Source organism: Bos taurus, chromosome 13 (genome assembly GCF_002263795.3).
Source record: "Bos taurus isolate L1 Dominette 01449 registration number 42190680 breed Hereford chromosome 13, ARS-UCD2.0, whole genome shotgun sequence".
Classification (NCBI taxonomy): Eukaryota; Metazoa; Chordata; class Mammalia; order Artiodactyla; family Bovidae; genus Bos; species Bos taurus.
Window position 1 is genome coordinate 65,179,719 of NC_037340.1, and position 16,771 is coordinate 65,196,489.

Consider the following 16,771-nt stretch of genomic DNA (forward strand, 5'->3'; position numbering starts at 1 on the left):
GCTTGTCCACAATAAACATAGGTACTTCACAAAAATGCACATACAGACCTATAGTTAAAACCTAAAACTGTCTTCCAGATAATGGGAGCTATTAGCCAAGAGCCCTTCCCCTCACCCTTCCTCTTACTCCTCCAGCATTTCAGCGACTAAGTACCAGACTACATCTAGTTCCAAGAGGTGGATTAACATAGATACTCCCAGAAGACACAGCCCTTCCTAAAAGCCAACAAAAGGGCATTCATTAAGGGGTTATTTTACTACCTCTACTTTTGATATACTTTGGGCATTAGGACTTGCTTGTTAATACATAGCAATATTAACTAAAATGCACAAACAGAACAATGGGTAGACAATCTGAACTTGTCTATAAAGACTGATGGGCACACAGCCCTTCTCTCTGCACTTCCTTCCCTGCCCCCCCCCCCCCGCCCCCACCACCACCCAGTAAACTTCAGCTTACTCTCCAAGACAACCCCAATTCCCAAATAAAACCATTACTATTAACAGAAAAAAAAAAAAAAAAAACTTAAAAGGTGTTTTAACTCTCTACTTTCAAAACAGTCTGTGTACTTTTACACATCTAAAAGGCTAGATGTTTCAAATAAGGATTTAAGTTTGTCCACTACACACACACACAGTAGCACTGAACACAGCGTACAATGGCTACAGTCTCAAAGTATCATCTAAACAGAACACTCTAGCCAAGGACCCTTCCCCTTTATCTACCCAGTGGACAAGTCTAATAAGCATCTATAATGCTTAGAGGGGATTTTAACAATTTCACTTCTGCCAGTTTTCAGAAATCTTGCCTATGAATTTTAACATCAAGTGTACACAATGTATTTATTGGTTATTTTTGTCATACACTGGCAACCTCTTTAACATCTAGGAAGACTAGATGTTGTAAATTTGGACGTTTGTCCCTTATGTACACTATATACACAACTAAACCAAAACGCAGACACATACAGGACAACGGTTAACCTTGCCTAACATAAACATACTGGTATAACCCCCCTTGTACTTTCTCCCTGAACCAGCACAAATAAAGTAATACGTACTGCTCTGAGAGGTGGTTTGATCACTCTGATTATTCCATTTCTTAATGAGTATTTCGTATGAATCTTAATGAAAGGATATATCTACAAAATGTTATTTCACTACCTCTACTTTTAACATACTTTGTGCACTTCTAAACATCTAGAAAGACTAGATGTTTCAAATAAGGACTTAAGTTTGTCCGCTATATACACAGTAGTGTTGAATAAACTACACACATGTAACAATGGTTATACCTGAAGGTATCTTCTACGAAGGAACATTCTGGTCTAGAACTTTTCATTTCTTCCAATTCCTCCTTTTTGCCATCCATCCAACAGTGAGTGGCAAGTACAGGCACATGTATCACTTAGATGTGATTTATGATAGTTTCACTTTCAAAGGTCCTTTTCAGAAGACAGCCTTTCCAATGAATTGTAACACAAAGTGTACAAAATGTGTTAGTTTACTAACCCTACTTTTGTCATACATTGGCAACCTCTTTAATATCTAGAGACTAGATATTATAAAATTGGGACCCATTTGTCCAATATATACATAATATATAAAGTTAAATGAAATGCACTTAACATATAAAGCAATGGTAAGCTGAAATGTTCTAGTACACACTAGCAAAACATCTTTTGCAAACTTCCCTCCCACCTCCCTCAACCCAGTGAAAAAGCAGAGTATACTGTTTGGAGAGGAGGTTTAACAATTCCAATTACGGTTATTTCCCATCAGTTTTAAAAAGCTATTTACAAGAAGCATTACTACGTCTACTGTAAAATGCATCAAGCACTTCTAAATATCTAGAAAGACTAGATATTTCATATAAGAACTTACTTGTCCACTATGTACACAGTACTGTTAAGGAAAATTGCACACAGGTAACAATGGCTATAGTTTGAGGTATCTCCTAAATATGACGATTTTGGCCTGAACCATTCCCACCCTCACTTCCTTTTCTCCACCACCAATCCAGTGGACAAGTACAGGCATGTATAACGCTTAGAGGTGTCTGAATACATTCATATAAAAAAATCATTTACAGAAAACAAGCATTCCTATGAATTTCAACACAAAGTGTACAAAATGTGCTAATTTTACTACTTTGTCATACACTGGCAACCTCTTTCAACATCTAGAGATTAGATGTCACAAAATTAGGACTCATTTGTCCATTATATACACTATATACACAGCAAAACAAAATGCACATAACACACAAAAAATGTTTCATCTGAAAATGTCAGGTGCAAACAACTAGCATATTACCTTTTGTTAATTCTTTCCCTCCCACCTCCTCCAAACCACTGAACAAGTGTAGACAACAGTATACTGCTCACAGAGTGGTTTAACATTTAACATTCTCAAAGACAATACTTCCTATGAATTTGAGCAAAAAGTATTTACAAAGTGGTATTTCACTACCTCTACATTTAACATACGTCGGGCACTTCTAAACATCTAGGTGGGCTAGATGTTTCAAATAAGGACTTAATTTGTCCACTATATACAAAGCAGTCTTGAATAAACTGCCACATGTAACAGTTAGAATCTTGAAATTGTCTTCAAAATATGAGTATTCTAGCCTAAGACCTTCCCTTCTCTTCTGTCTTCTTTCCACCATACCCAGGGGGCTATGATGCTCAAATTTTGATAAGACAATCTTTCCTAGAAACTTTTAACACAAAATGTACAAAATGTATCATTTACTAACTCTACTTTTGTCATACACTGGCAACCTCTTTAACATCTAGAAAGACTAGATGTTGTAAATTAGGACTCATTTGTCCATTATGTACACTATATGTACAGCAGAGTGAAACAAAATGCACTAACGGAAAAGACAATGGTTCCTCTTGCCTCACTATAAACACACTGGCAGAGATCTGCACTTCCCTCCCCTCTCCCGACCAGTGCACAAAACAGAGTGTACTGCTCCAGGAAGGGGTCTGGCCAACCCCCCACTCCCCATCATTTCGTATGAATTTTAACAAAAAGGTATTTACAAAATGTCCTTTTACTACCTCGACTTTTAACATATATCAGGCACTTCAGAACATCTAGAAAGACTAGGTATTTCAAAAAAGTACTTATTGTTAACTATATATACAGTAGTGAGGAACAAAATGCACACACACAACAAGGGTTATATAGAAATGTCTTCTAAGTATGACCAGTCTGGCACAGAACTTTCTATTCTTCCTCCTCAAGGTCTTCCATTCGACGTCCTCCAACCCACTGAACAAACGGGGACTTCGGTGGCTCCGGAAGTTGCTTCTAAACGTAATCAAACAACTCCATTTCGAAAAGTCATTTCCAGAAGACATTTCTTTTCTATAGTTGTTTTTTTTTTTTTAAACAAATGGGCATTTACAAGACGTGATTTTTCTAACTATTTTATCATACGTCGGCAACCTCTTTACATCTAGGAGGCCTAGATGTAGCCAAAGTTTTCTTTTGAAAGGTTGGGGGTAAAGTTGAGAGCAGCTTTTTCATATTATATACACAGGCCTTTATCAGCGGCCAGTAAATCTTCCCAGAGGGCCCCGGGCACTTTCTGTTGGCCATAAGGGGTATGTTATTCTACCATTTCTATCTTCCGACATCAATGTCTCGGTAGAACGACGATCGAAGCCCACTGGCCCGCTAACGTTCCACCCGTCGTCGACCGCGGCTCCGCTCACCTTGCGGGCACGTTAAGGCCTTTGTCCGTCGTTGTCCGGACGAGGTGAGGTCTCGTCCAACTGGGACAGAGCGGTCACCTCAGGTCGCGGATCCGCGTGGCCCCAAGGCCTAAGGGTGAACGAACTGGCGTCCACAATCCTTCCCGGGCCTCCGAGGCTCTAACGGCCCTCCGCGGAGTTAGAGCGGCCGCCATTCTTCTAGTCCTGCCACGCCCGACGCCGAAAGGCGCCACGTTCTCGGTGGCCAGGCGGAGGCTTCGCCTAAGCCCAAGCCCTGCAGCTCTGGGTGAAGAGACCCAGCGGTCGGCAGGATCCTGGCTCGGAGGGGCCGACGCCATTAGGTCGCGGCGGTGGGGGTGGGGGTGGGGGTGGGGGGAGAGGTTCGCGGCTGCTTCCAGTCTTGGGCCCTGCCAACTGCCAGCCTCGGCGACCGCTCTGCAAAACACACCCGAGAATGTCCCGGGGCCCCCCAGTTCACCTACCGACCAAAGGCCGGAGGGCCTGGAGGGCCCCAGGGTAGAAGGCCACGATCCGCTTCTAGCCGCGCTCTCTGCCGGAACTGACTTGGCAGTTCTCTTTGCTGGCTAGAGAGGAGGGGCGCCGGAAGTACCTTCGCGCTGGGACCCGTGAGCCAAGGTTCCGGGACTGAAACGTTCCGGCAGGGAGGAGGACAACGGAGGTGTCACGTGAAATTGGGACGCCCGCCTGGCTTGCCCTTCCAAACGGTAATTTTTCAGAATTCCCCGAGCATGCGTATTTTTTTCTTCCCTCACACCCTCGACTGTTGGACGCTGAGATTCCCTACAATCGTTCACTTATTTCAGTTCAGGCGCTCAGTCGTGTCCGACTCTTTGCGACCCCATGGACTGCATGCAGCACGCCAGGCCACCCTGCCCATCACCAAGACCCGGAGCTTACTCAAACTCATGTCCATCGAGTCGGTGATGCCATCCAACCATCTCATCTTCTGTCGTCCCTTTCTCCTCCTGCCTTCAATCTGTCCCAGCATCAGGGTCTTTTCCAGTGAGTCAGTTCTTCGCATCTGGTGGCCAAAGTATTGGAGTTTCAGCTTCAGGATCAGTCCTTCCAATGAATATTCAGGGCTGATTTCCTTTAGGATGGACTGGTTGGATCTCCTTGCTGTCCAAGGGACTCTCAAGAGTCTTCTCCAACACCACAGCTCAAAAGCATCAATTCTTCGGTGCTCAGCTTTCTTTATAGTTCAACTCTCACATCCATACATAGCTACTGGAAAACCCATAGTTTTGACTAGATGGACATTTGTTGGCAAAGTAATGTCTCTGCTTTTTAATATGCTATCTAGGTTGGTCGTAACTTTTCTTCCAAGGAGCAAGCATCTTTTAATTTCATGGCTGCTGTCACCATCTGCAGTGATTTTGGAGCCCCCAAAATAAATTGTCACTGTTTCCATTGTTTCTCCATCTATTTGGTATGAAGTGATGGGACCAGATGCCATGATCTTAGTTTTCTGAATGTTGAGTTTTAAGCCAACTTTTTCACTCTCCTCTTTCATTTTCATCAAGAGGCTCTTGAGTTCTTCACTTTCTGCCATAAGGATGGTATCATCTGCATATCTGAGGTTATTGATATTTCTCCCGGCAATCTTGATTCCAGCTTGTGCTTCATCCAGCCCGGCATTTCTCATGATGTACTCTGCATATACGTTAAATAAGCAGGGTGACAATATACAGCCTTGACACACTCCTTTCCTGATTTGGAACCAGTCTGTTGTTCCATGTCCAGTTCTAACAGTTGCTTCTTGACCTGCATACAGATTTCTCAAGGGACAGGTCAGGTGGTCTGGTATTCCCATCTCTTTCAGAATTTTCCACATTTTGTTGGGATCCACACAGTCAAAGGCTTTGGCATAGTCAATAAAGCAGAAGTAGATATTTATCTCAGGGAAGGCAATGGCAACCCACTCCAGTACTCTTGCCTGGAAAATCCCATGGACGGAGGAGCCTGGTAGGCTGAACTCCATGTGGTCACTAAGAGTCAGACACGAATGAGTGACTTCACTTTCCCTTTTCACTTTCATGCATTGGAGAAGGAAATGGCAACTCACTCCAGTGTTCTTGCCTGGAGAATCCCAGGGATGGGGAAGCCTAGTGGGCTGCTGTCTATGGGGTCGCACAGAGTCGGACACGACTGAAGCAACGCAGCAGCAGCAGCAGCAGATATTTATCTTGAACTCTCTTATTTTTTTGATGATCCAACAGATGTTGGCAATTTGATCTCTGATTCCTCTGCCTTTTCTAAATCCAGCTTGAATATATGGAAGTTCACAGTTCACATACTGTTGAAGCCTGGCTTGGAGAATTTTGAGCATTATTTTGCTAGCATGTGAGATAAGTACAATTGTGCAATAGTTTGAGCATTCTTTGGCATTTCCTTTCTTTGGGATTGGAATGAAAACTGACCTTTTCCATCCTGTGGCCACTGCTGAGTTTTCCAAATTTGCTGACATATTGAGTGCCACACTTTCATGGCATCATCCTTTAGGATTTGAAATAGCTCAACTGGAATTCCATCACCTCCACTAGCTTTGTTCATAGTGATGCTTCCTAAGGGCCACTTGACTTCAGATTCCAGAATGTCTGGCTCTCGGTGAGTGATCACACCATCGTGATTATCTGGGTCATAAAGATCTTTTTTGTATAGTTCTTCTGTATATTGTTGCCACCTCTTCTTAATATCTTCAGCTTCTGTTAGGTCCACACCATTTCTGTCCTTTATTGTGTCCATGGAGAACTCCATGGACTGTATAGTCCATAGGGTTGCAAAGAGTCAGAAAGGACTGAGCACCTTTCATTCATTTACCACTTATTTATTGAGCACCTACTGTGTGCCACATAAGCATTGGGGGATGCAGCTGCAAATGGGCACGAAAATTTCTGCCCTTTTGAAATTTATACTCTAGAAGGGAAAACAGACAATCCTTAAAATGTGTGAAAGGGCAGAAATGGTGAAAGTGCTATGAAAAAATAAAATAAGGAGAATATGAGGTGTGCCTGTGGAATGCTTTAGATGGTGCCCAGATGACTTTTGAGCAGACATATGGAGTGAAGGAATGAACCAGCCAAGGGGATGTCAGGTGGAAGAGCCTTCCTGGCAAAGGGAACAGCCAGTGAACAAGCTCTAAGCTGAGGAATACGGAGATGGCCTGATCCAGGAATAGCAAACAGACTAGAGCAAGTTAGTGAGAAGTAAAAAGTGAGTGAGAAGTAAAAAGTGTAGACGTTAAACCACTCAAGTATGGAAGTTGGTGGTTTTTTTTTTTTTTTTGGTGAAATGGGAACTGTTGGAGGGTTTTGGCCTGAAGCATGGAAAATAGCTGATGTAGAACCAGAGGTAAAAGCAGGGAGACCTAATAGACCATGGCTGTCAAGAGGGTGAAATAGGATAGTGGCTTGTACCAGACTGATGGCAGCAAAGATGGCAAAAAGGTGAATTCAGGATATATATAAGATCCAGCCTGCAGGATTTGCTGATAGACCAGATGTGAAATGGGAAAGAGAGGAATCAAGGATAACTCGAAGGCTTTTGGCCTGAGCAAATAAGGGAGAGTATTGCCCTTAAGTGAGATGGGAGAAACCATGGGAAGAGGGAGTTTAGGGGAGACTGTGAGGAATTCAGTTTTGGGCATGATAAGTTTGAGACGCCTGTTTGACATTCAAGTGGAAATGTCAAGTAGACAGTTGGATTTGTGAGTCTGGCATTTAGGGGAGAGTCTGAGCTGAATATGTACTTTTGGGAGTCATCAGAATGTATATAGATTATCTTTGAAGCAATGAGGCTGCATGAGAGAACCAAGGGCATGGACAGAGAGAGAGGGAGTTCTCAGGTCTGAGGCCTGGGGCACTGCAACGTGTACAGATCAGGGTGATGAGAAGGAACCGGCAAAGGAGACTGAGGAGTGACCAAAGTGGTAGGAGAACAAAAACAGAATGTGGTATCCTGGAAGTAAATGAAGAAAGTGTTTCCAGGGAGAGTTATCAACAGTGTCAAACACTGCTGATAGGTCATGTAAGATGTGGTTGAGAAGTATACATCTAGCTTTTATAATAAATGTCGTGAGCAACATTCTTGTGGTTTTTCTAACTTTGTGGAGGCTTCTAATTTCTTTCGGATGCAATTCTAGAAATCTAAAGAAAGATCAAGGGTTGGTTCAGGCTTGAAACTCTTGATGCAGATCCACACAGGATTCCTAGGAGGAAAATCCTATAGTCAGGAAGACCCTTCTGCTGGAAGGTGGAAAGCAGGAATGTTGAGAAGGCCAGGAGCTCTGGGCACTGAGGCTGTAGTCCACTATGAGATAACAGAGGCCTGAACCATGGAAGTGGCTATAGGAGCAGAAAACAGGTGGGGTAAGGCTTTCTAGATTAGCAAAGGAAGGAGCCCCTGGGCTCAGTACCTGGAGAGAAGAGGGAGGAGGGGGAAGGAGGAGTTATAGATCATACATGGGTTTCGAACAAGATCTACCTGGCTAAGTGAGTAGTTGGCAGAATAACCAAGACAAGGAAAAGGAAAGTCTCAGTGTGGAGTTCCTGGTCCCCTTTCTGATCTCCCTCCCTTCTAAGCAGCCAACAGGCTGATACCATTGGAACCTAAAGATGATGAGGTCAACCATGTACACATTTTGCTTTCTACTTGATATCTCCACTTGAGTGTTCTAACAGTATCTTAAACTCCTCCTGTGCAAAAGAAAACTCTTGGTATCTCCCCAGAGCCTGCTTTTCTCCAAATCAGTAAATGGTAGTATCATCCACCCAGTTCTCAAATAAAAAACTAGGCTTCCCGGTGGCTTACCTGCAGGTGAATCCACCTGCAATGCAGGAGACACAGGTTTGATCCCTCTGTTGGGAAGATCCCCTGGAGGAGGAAATGGCAACCCACTCCAGTATTCTTGCCTGGAGAATCCCCAGGGACAGAGGAGCCTGGCAGGCTGCAGTCCATGGGGTGCAAGGAGTCAGACATGACTGAAGCGACTTGGCACACATCTTTGATACTACTCTTCTCTAAGTCTCCATCCCCTAACCATCACAGGTACTATCTCCTTCCTAAATATTTTTAAGGTGCAGCCAATTTCCTGGGCTGTCCAATATAATATAGTAGCTGCTAGTTACAAGAGGCTATTTTTTTAAAAATTGAAGTATAGTTAACTTATGATATTGTGTTAGTTTCAGGTATACAGCAAAGTGATTCAATTATATATATGTTATAGATATATTTCAGATTATTTTCCATTATGTTACTACAAGGTATTAAGTATTATTCCCTGTGTTATATGGTAAATCTCTGTTGCTCATCTATTTTATGTATAGTAGTTTGTTAATCCCATTCTCCTAATTTATCCACCCCCCTTTTCCCCTTTGGGTAGCCATAAGTTTGTTTTCTATGTCTGTGTTTGTTTTGTATATAGATTCATTTGTATAATTTTTTCGATTCCATATATAAGTAATATACGATGTCTTTCTCTTTCTGACTTATTTTGCTTAGTATGATATTCCCTAAGTTCATCCATGTTGCCACAAATGGCAATATTTCATTTATTTTTATGGCCGAGTACTATTCCATTGTATGTATATATCACATCTGCTTAAACCAATCATCTGCTGATTGGCATTTGGGTTGTTTGCATGTCTTGGCTCTTTGTGACCCATGGACTATACAGGCCATGGAATTCTCCAGGCCAGAATACTGGAGTGGGTAGCCTTTCCCTTCTTCAATGGATCTTCCCAATCCAAGGATCGAACCCAGGTCTCCCGCATTGCAGGTGAATTCTTTACCAGCTGAGCCACCAGGGAAGTCCATATATCATATCCTCTTAAACCAATCATCTGCTGATCAGCATTTGGGTTGTTTCCATGTCTTCACTTCAGTTCAGTCACTCAGTCGTGTCCGACTCTTTGCGACCCCATGAATCACAGCACGCCCGGCCTCCCTGTCCATCACCAACTCCCGGAGTTCACTCAGACTCACGTCCATTGAGTCGGTGATGCCATCCAGCTACCTCATCCTCTGTCATCCCCTTCTGCTCCTGCCCCCAATCCCTCCCAGCATCAGAGTCTTTTCCAGTGAGTCAACTCTTCCCATGAGGTGGCCAAAGTACTGGAGTTTCAGCTTTAGCATCATTCCTTCCAAAGAAATCCCAGGGCTGATCTCCTTCAGAATGGACTGGTTGGATCTCCTTGCAGTCCAAGGGACTCTCAAGAGTCTTCTCCAACACCACAGTTCAAAAGCATCAATTCTTCGGTGCTCAGCCTTCTTCACAGTCCAACTCTCACATCCATACGTGACCACAGGAAAAACCATAGCATTGACTAGCCAGACCTTTGTTGGCAAAGTAATGTCTCTGCTTTTGAATATGCTATCTAGGTTGGTCATAACTTTCCTTCCAAGGAGTAAGCGTCTTTTAATTTCATGGCTGCAGTCACCATCTGCAGTGATTTTGGAGCCCCAAAAAATAAAGTCTGACACTGTTTCCACTGTTTCCCCATCTATTTCCTATGAAGTGATGGGACCGGATGCCATGATCTTCGTTTTCTGAATGTTGAGCTTTAAGCCAACTTTTCACTCTCTTCTTTCACTTTCATCAAGAGGCTTTTTAGTTCCTCTTCACTTTCTGCCATAAGGGTGGTGTCATCTGCATATCTGAGGTTATTGATATTTCTCCCGGCAATCTTGATTCCAGCTTGTGTTTCTTCCAGTCCAGCATTTCTCATGATGTACTCTGCATATAAGTTAAATAAGCAGGGTGACAATACACAGCCTTGACGTACTCCTTTTCCTACTGGAACCAGGCTGTTGTTCCATGTCCAGTTCTAACTGTTGCTTCCTGACCTGCATACAGATTTCTCAAGAGGCAGGTCAGGTGGTCTGGTATTCCCATCTCTCTCAGAATTTCCCACAGTTTATTGTGATCCACACAGTCAAAGGCTTTGGCATAGTCAATAAAGCAGAAATAGATGTTTTTCTGGAACTCTCTTGCTTTTTCCATGATCCAGCGGATGTTGGCAATTTGATCTCTGGTTTCTCTGCCTTTTCTAAAACCAGCTTGAACATTAGGAAGTTCACGGTTCACATATTGCTGAAGCCTGGCTTGGAGAATTTTGAGCATTACTTTACTAGCATGTGAGACGCGTGCAATTGTGTGGTAGTTTGAGCATTCTTTGGCATTGGCTTTCTTTGGGATTGGAATGAAAACTGACCTTTTCCAGTCCTGTGGCCACTGCTGAGTTTTCCAAATTTGCTGGCATATTGAGTGCAGCACTTTCACAGCATCATCTTTCAGGATTTGGAATAGCTCAACTGGAATTCTATCACCTCCACTAGCTTTGTTCGTAGTGATGCTTTCTAAGGCCCACTTGATTTCACATTCCAGGATGTCTTATTCCATGTCTTAGCTAGTGTAAATAGTGCTGCTATGAACATAGGGATGCCCGTGTCTTTTCAATTAAGTCTTTTCCTCTTTTCCAGATATATGGCCAGGAGTGGGATGACTGGATCATACAGTAGCTTTAGTTTCAGTTTTTTTAAGAAAACTCCATACTGTTTTTCATAGTGGCTGCACAAATTTTCATTCCCACCAACAGTGTAGGAAGATTCTCTTTTCTCTACACCCTCTCCAGCATTTATTATGTGGAGACTTTTTGATGATAGCCCTTCACCGGTGTGAGGTGATACCTCATTGTGGTTTTTATTTACATTTCTCTAATAATTAGTGGTATTGGAACATCTCTTCATGTACCTGTTGGCCGTCTGTATGTCTTCTTTGGAGAAAGATCTATTTAGGTCTTCTGCCCATTTTTTGATTGGGTTGTTTGTTTTTTTGTTATTGCATTGTATGAGCTATTTGTATGTTTAAATTAACTACAGGAGGCTATTTAAATTTTAATTAATTAAAATAACATGAAATTAAAAATTCAATTCCTCAGTTGCACTAGTCACATTCTAAGTTCTCAAGAGCCACAGATGGCCAGTGGATACTGTCTGAGCACAGAGATAGATAGAGCATTTCCACCATCTAGAAAGTCATAGGGCAGTGCAGATCTATAACCTAGTCTGAATCAGCAATATCTCTAGTCTGGGTGACTTGAATAGCCTCTTAATTGAAGTTCTGACTGTTTCTACTACTCTTCTCTTCAAATCCGTTTTCCCTACAGAAACCAGAGTTAACTTTTAATCAGAAATCAAATCTTGTTTCAACCTTAGTGGCTCTTTATTGTACCTTGAACAAAATGCAAACTTCTTACCCTGGCCTATTGCCCTCTCTTGTTACGTCCCAGACACACTGGTCTCCTTGCTCTTTTCTCCACTCTTCAAGCTCTTCTCAACCTCAGGGGCTTTGCATATGCTGTTCCCTCTACCTGAAAGGCTTTGTATCTGGCTCCTGGCAAGGCTAAATTTCTTCTCACTTTATAGGTCTCAGCTCCATTACTATTTGGAGTGATATCATGTAATATGTCTTTCATATAATAAAACATATTATATGATATCACATCTCAGGACATTTCCTGACCTCTCTGTCTCAAAAAGGTTTTTTCCAGTTATCATCAAGTGACCTTACTTATTTCCTTCATTCATCCACCTCATTATTTTACTAGTAATTAACATGTCTGGAGGGGCCTTCCTGGTGGTAGAGTGGTTAAGAATGTACTTTGCAATGCAAGGGACACCAGTTAGATCCCTGGTCTAGGAAGATCCCAGATGCCGAGGGGCAACCAATCCCATGCACCACAGCTACTAAGCCCACACACACTGCAGTTACTGAAAGCCCACTGGCCTAGAGCCTGTGCTTCCCAACAAGAGAAACCACTTTAATGAGAAGCCCACACACCGCAACAAAGAGTAGCTCCTGCTCACGGTAACTAGAGAAAGCCCACATACTGTAATGAAGACCGAAACAGCCAAATAATGAATAAGTAAATCTAAAAAAAATAAAGAAAAACATGTCTCAGGACTTCCCTGGCGGCCCAGTGATTAAGACTCCATGCTCCCACTGCAGGGATCATGGTTCGATCCATGGTCAGGAAACTAAGATCCCACATGACACACGGTGTGGCCCCCCCCAAAAAAATTTAACTCGTCTGTGTACTTCTGTGCTAGGCACTGTACACAGGATTTGGCTATATGCTTTACCTTATTTATTAATTTGCTAGTTTATTATTTTTTTCTTTCTTGTTTTCTCCTTGTGTCCCTTCCTGGCACCCAGTACTATGCCCAGCATATAGTGGGCATTAATAATTGTTAAGCCAGGCTTCAGCAATATGTGAACCGTGAACTTCCTGATGTTCAAGCTGGTTTTAGAAAAGGCAGAGGAACCAGAGATCAAATTGCCAACATCCGCTGGATCATGGAAAAAGCAAGAGAGTTCCAGAAAAACATCTATTTCTGCTTTATTGACTATGCCAAAGCCTTTGACTGTGTGGATCACAATAAACTGTGGGAAATTCTGAGAGAGATGGGAATACCAGACCACCTGACCTGCCTCTTGAGAAATCTGTATGCAGGTCAGGAAGCAACAGTTAGAACTGGACATGGAACAACAGCCTGGTTCCAGTAGGAAAAGGAGTACGTCAAGGCTGTGTATTGTCACCCTGCTTATTTAACTTATATGCAGAGTACATCATGAGAAATGCTGGACTGGAAGAAACACAAGCTGGAATCAAGATTGCCCGGAGAAATATCAATAACCTCAGATATGCAGATGACACCACCCTTATGGCAGAAAGTGAAGAGGAACTAAAAAGCCTCTTGAAGAAAGTGAAAGAAGAGAGTGAAAAGCTGGCTTAAAGCTCAACATTCAGAAAACGAAGATCATGGCATCCGGTCCCATCACTTCATGGCAAATAGATGGGGAAACAGTGGAAACAGTGTCAGACTTTATTTTTTGGGGCTCCAAAATCACTGTAGATGGTGACTGCAGCCATGAAATTAAAAGACGCTTACTCCTTGGAAGGAAAGTTATGACCAACCTAGATAGCATATTCAAAAGCAGAGACATTACTTTGCCAACAAAGGTCTGGCTAGTCAAGGCTATGGTTTTTCCTGTGGTCACGTATGGATGTGAGAGTTGGACTGTGAAGAAGGCTGAGCACCGAAGAATTGATGCTTTTGAACTGTGGTGTTGGAGAAGACTCTTGAGAGTCCCTTGGACTGCAAGGAGATCCAACCAGTCCATTCTGAAGGGGATCAGCCCTGGGATTTCTTTGGAAGGAATGATGCTAAAGCTGAAACTCCAGTACTTTGGCCACCTCATGGGAAGAGTTGACTCATTGGAAAAGACTCTGATGCTGGGAGGGATTGGGGGCAGGAGGAGAAGGGGACGACAGAGAATGAGGTGGCTGGATGGCATCACTGACTCGATGGACATGAGTCTGAGTGAACTCCGGGAGTTGGTGATGGACAGGGAGGCCTGGCATGCTGCGATTCATGGGGTTGCAAAGAGTCGGACACAACTGAGTGACTGAACTGAACTGAATAATTGTTAGACGAATGAATTTATTGGGCAGTTACTATGGGTCAGACATTGTGTTAATAACTGTCTCATTTAATTTGCACTGCAATTCTTCCTTCCTTCCAATTCTGTGAAGTACGTATTACTCTCCTCCTTTTATGAGAGGCTGTGTAATTTATCTAGTTCTTTGGAAGAACTAGGATTCTAACCAAGGTCTTGTGATTCCAGAGCTCCCTGGCACTAGAGAGGGTTTAGAAGCCTGAGTACACACCAGCCTGCAGCCACCCACAGTTCAGACTAGAAGCAGGGAGATTTAAAAAGACTTATTTCTTGAAGGATTATTTCAGATCAGGTCAGAGATTCTGGGGCATCACTGCTCAACCAGGAGGTAGATTCAGGGCCTGGGTCAAGACTCAGGATGGTGCAGAGTAGGGCAAGCTAAATACTCCAATGTAAGCATCCTCAGTGGGGCTGGAGAACTGGCCTACAGACCCCAGGCAAGACTCGGGGTGTACGGGGTCTGACTGTTGACTCCGGCCACGGCCATGTCTGTCTGCATGTCTCAGATCAAGGGTGAAACAAGGAAAAAAAGTAAAAATAACGAGCCTTCCTGGCACTTCTCCTCGGGAAACATCACATGTCAGGCCTGTGACATGGAGCGTGTTTGTTAGGCCAGCGGTTCCAAGCTCATTAGCGGGAACGGTGCTGAACAGCAAGCCACCCACGCAGCTCGTTTGGGAGACAAACACAGCGCCGCATCCATCCCTCCCCGGCCTGGGCATGCGCAGTTCCAGCGTTATCAACATCAGCACGTATCTGCACCGAGGCAGGTCTGCTTGGCATCAGGGCTCCGGGGAATGGATTGTGTGTGGGTGTGTCCCAGAGAGGCTGCTCGTAATCCTCATCTTTATCATCACTGCCTGAATCTGAGACGGTTCTGTTTTAGTACAGAGTTTCTCAAACTTGAATCATGCCCTAATCAGCGTTAACAACTCCCGCCATACCTTTGTACCGTGGATACCAGTTTTTACTTAATACCTCTCTGTGAACTGACTCACTCAGCACAATCATCACTATGTTAGCCTTGTCCTCAGTGCTGTCTGTGAATCATCAATTGGACATACACGTTATGTTTTCCTAATATCTGGAATATTACAAATATACAGCTCTTTGAAAAAGATAAGCTGAGTTCACTTGAAATCATCTTAGTGCAACCAAAATGCAAAACAGTTGGAGTCAAAGGGACACAAGAGACATCCTGAAAGAGTTCCCAGTGGCGAAAACTGGAGCAATTTGAGCAAGAAAAGAAATAACACAGTACCAGATTATAGCCCAGAGTATAAATATCCATGAGTTCATACGGATGTAAATAAATAATGGAACAAATAAATAAGTGGAGAAGGGACAAATCTTCCTAAAGAAAGTTTCCAAATTGTTTATCCCCTCCAAGATATGGAGCTTAATCTTCTCTCCCCCTCCTCCACCTGAAAGGGGGCTGCCCTTAGTGACTTGCTTTCAGAGAGTAGAAAGAAAGAAAAAACAAGTAACTTCACAGGAGAGAAGCTTGGTAAACTTTACCTTGGCCAGGCACTCAAGGTGATCAAGTCGTATTAATAGCCTACCCCTGACATGATGCCATGAAAAAGGCCACTTAACCGTGACGATAACCTTCACTGAAACCATGAGAAAAGCATCAGTGAAACCTAAATTGAGGGACACTCTACAAAATAATGAACACCAAAGTACTCCTCAAAACTGTCAAGGTCATGAAAAACAAGGAAAGTCTGAGAAATTGTCCCAGGCTGGAAGAGACTAAGGGGACATGCAGATTAAATGTAATACAGTATTTTGGATGGAACCTTGGAACAGAAAACGGATGTTAGGGGGCAAGCTTAGTGAAATCCAAATAAAATGTAGAGTTCAGTTAATAGGAAGATACCAGAGTTGGTTTCTTAGTTGTGACCAATGCATGTTAAGTCATGTTAATGCATGTTAAGAGTCATGTTAAATGTTAGCAGTATGGGAAACTGGGGGAGGAGTACATGGAAACTCTCTGTGCTATAGGAAATCTCTGTACTCTGTAAATCAAAGATTTACATTTGTTTCCTGTAATTATAAAATTATTTTAGAGTAATTGTATTATTTTTAGTAAGGGGGGTTATGTACACATTAGTGGTTTGGAACATGAATTTTTAAGACATGCAGAGGTAGACCTGTGTATTTGTTGCCTGTGGCTAGTGTAACAAATTACCACAAAACTGATAGCTTGAAACAGCAGAATTGTATTCTGTCATAGTTCTAAAGACCAGAATCTCAACATTAGATTTACTGGGCTGAAATCAAGGTGTTGAGAGGACCATGTTCCCTCCAGACTTGTCCTTGTCTCTTGCAGGCTGTGGCTGCCTGCATTCATTGGCTTGCTGGCTGCATCACTCTGATCTCTGCCTCCAAGGTTTCATTTTCTCCTGCTGTTCTCTATGTGTCTGCCTACCCCCCTCTCTCTCTGCTTTCCTCTTGTAAGGATATTTGTGATGGCATTTCATGCCCACCTGGATAATCC

General features: G+C 43.0%; 1 protein-coding gene across 2 annotated transcripts in view; it reads left to right on the forward strand.

The window, feature by feature from the left end:
* Positions 1-319: 319 nt before the first annotated feature.
* EPB41L1 (erythrocyte membrane protein band 4.1 like 1) overlaps positions 320-16,771 on the forward strand; it is a 176,660-nt gene continuing 160,208 nt past the window's right edge. For both annotated transcript variants that reach the window (XM_025001212.2, XM_025001216.2), the window contains exon 1: positions 320-4,456. The gene's annotated coding sequence lies outside the window, so the exon portion shown is untranslated. The remainder of the gene's footprint in view (positions 4,457-16,771) is intronic.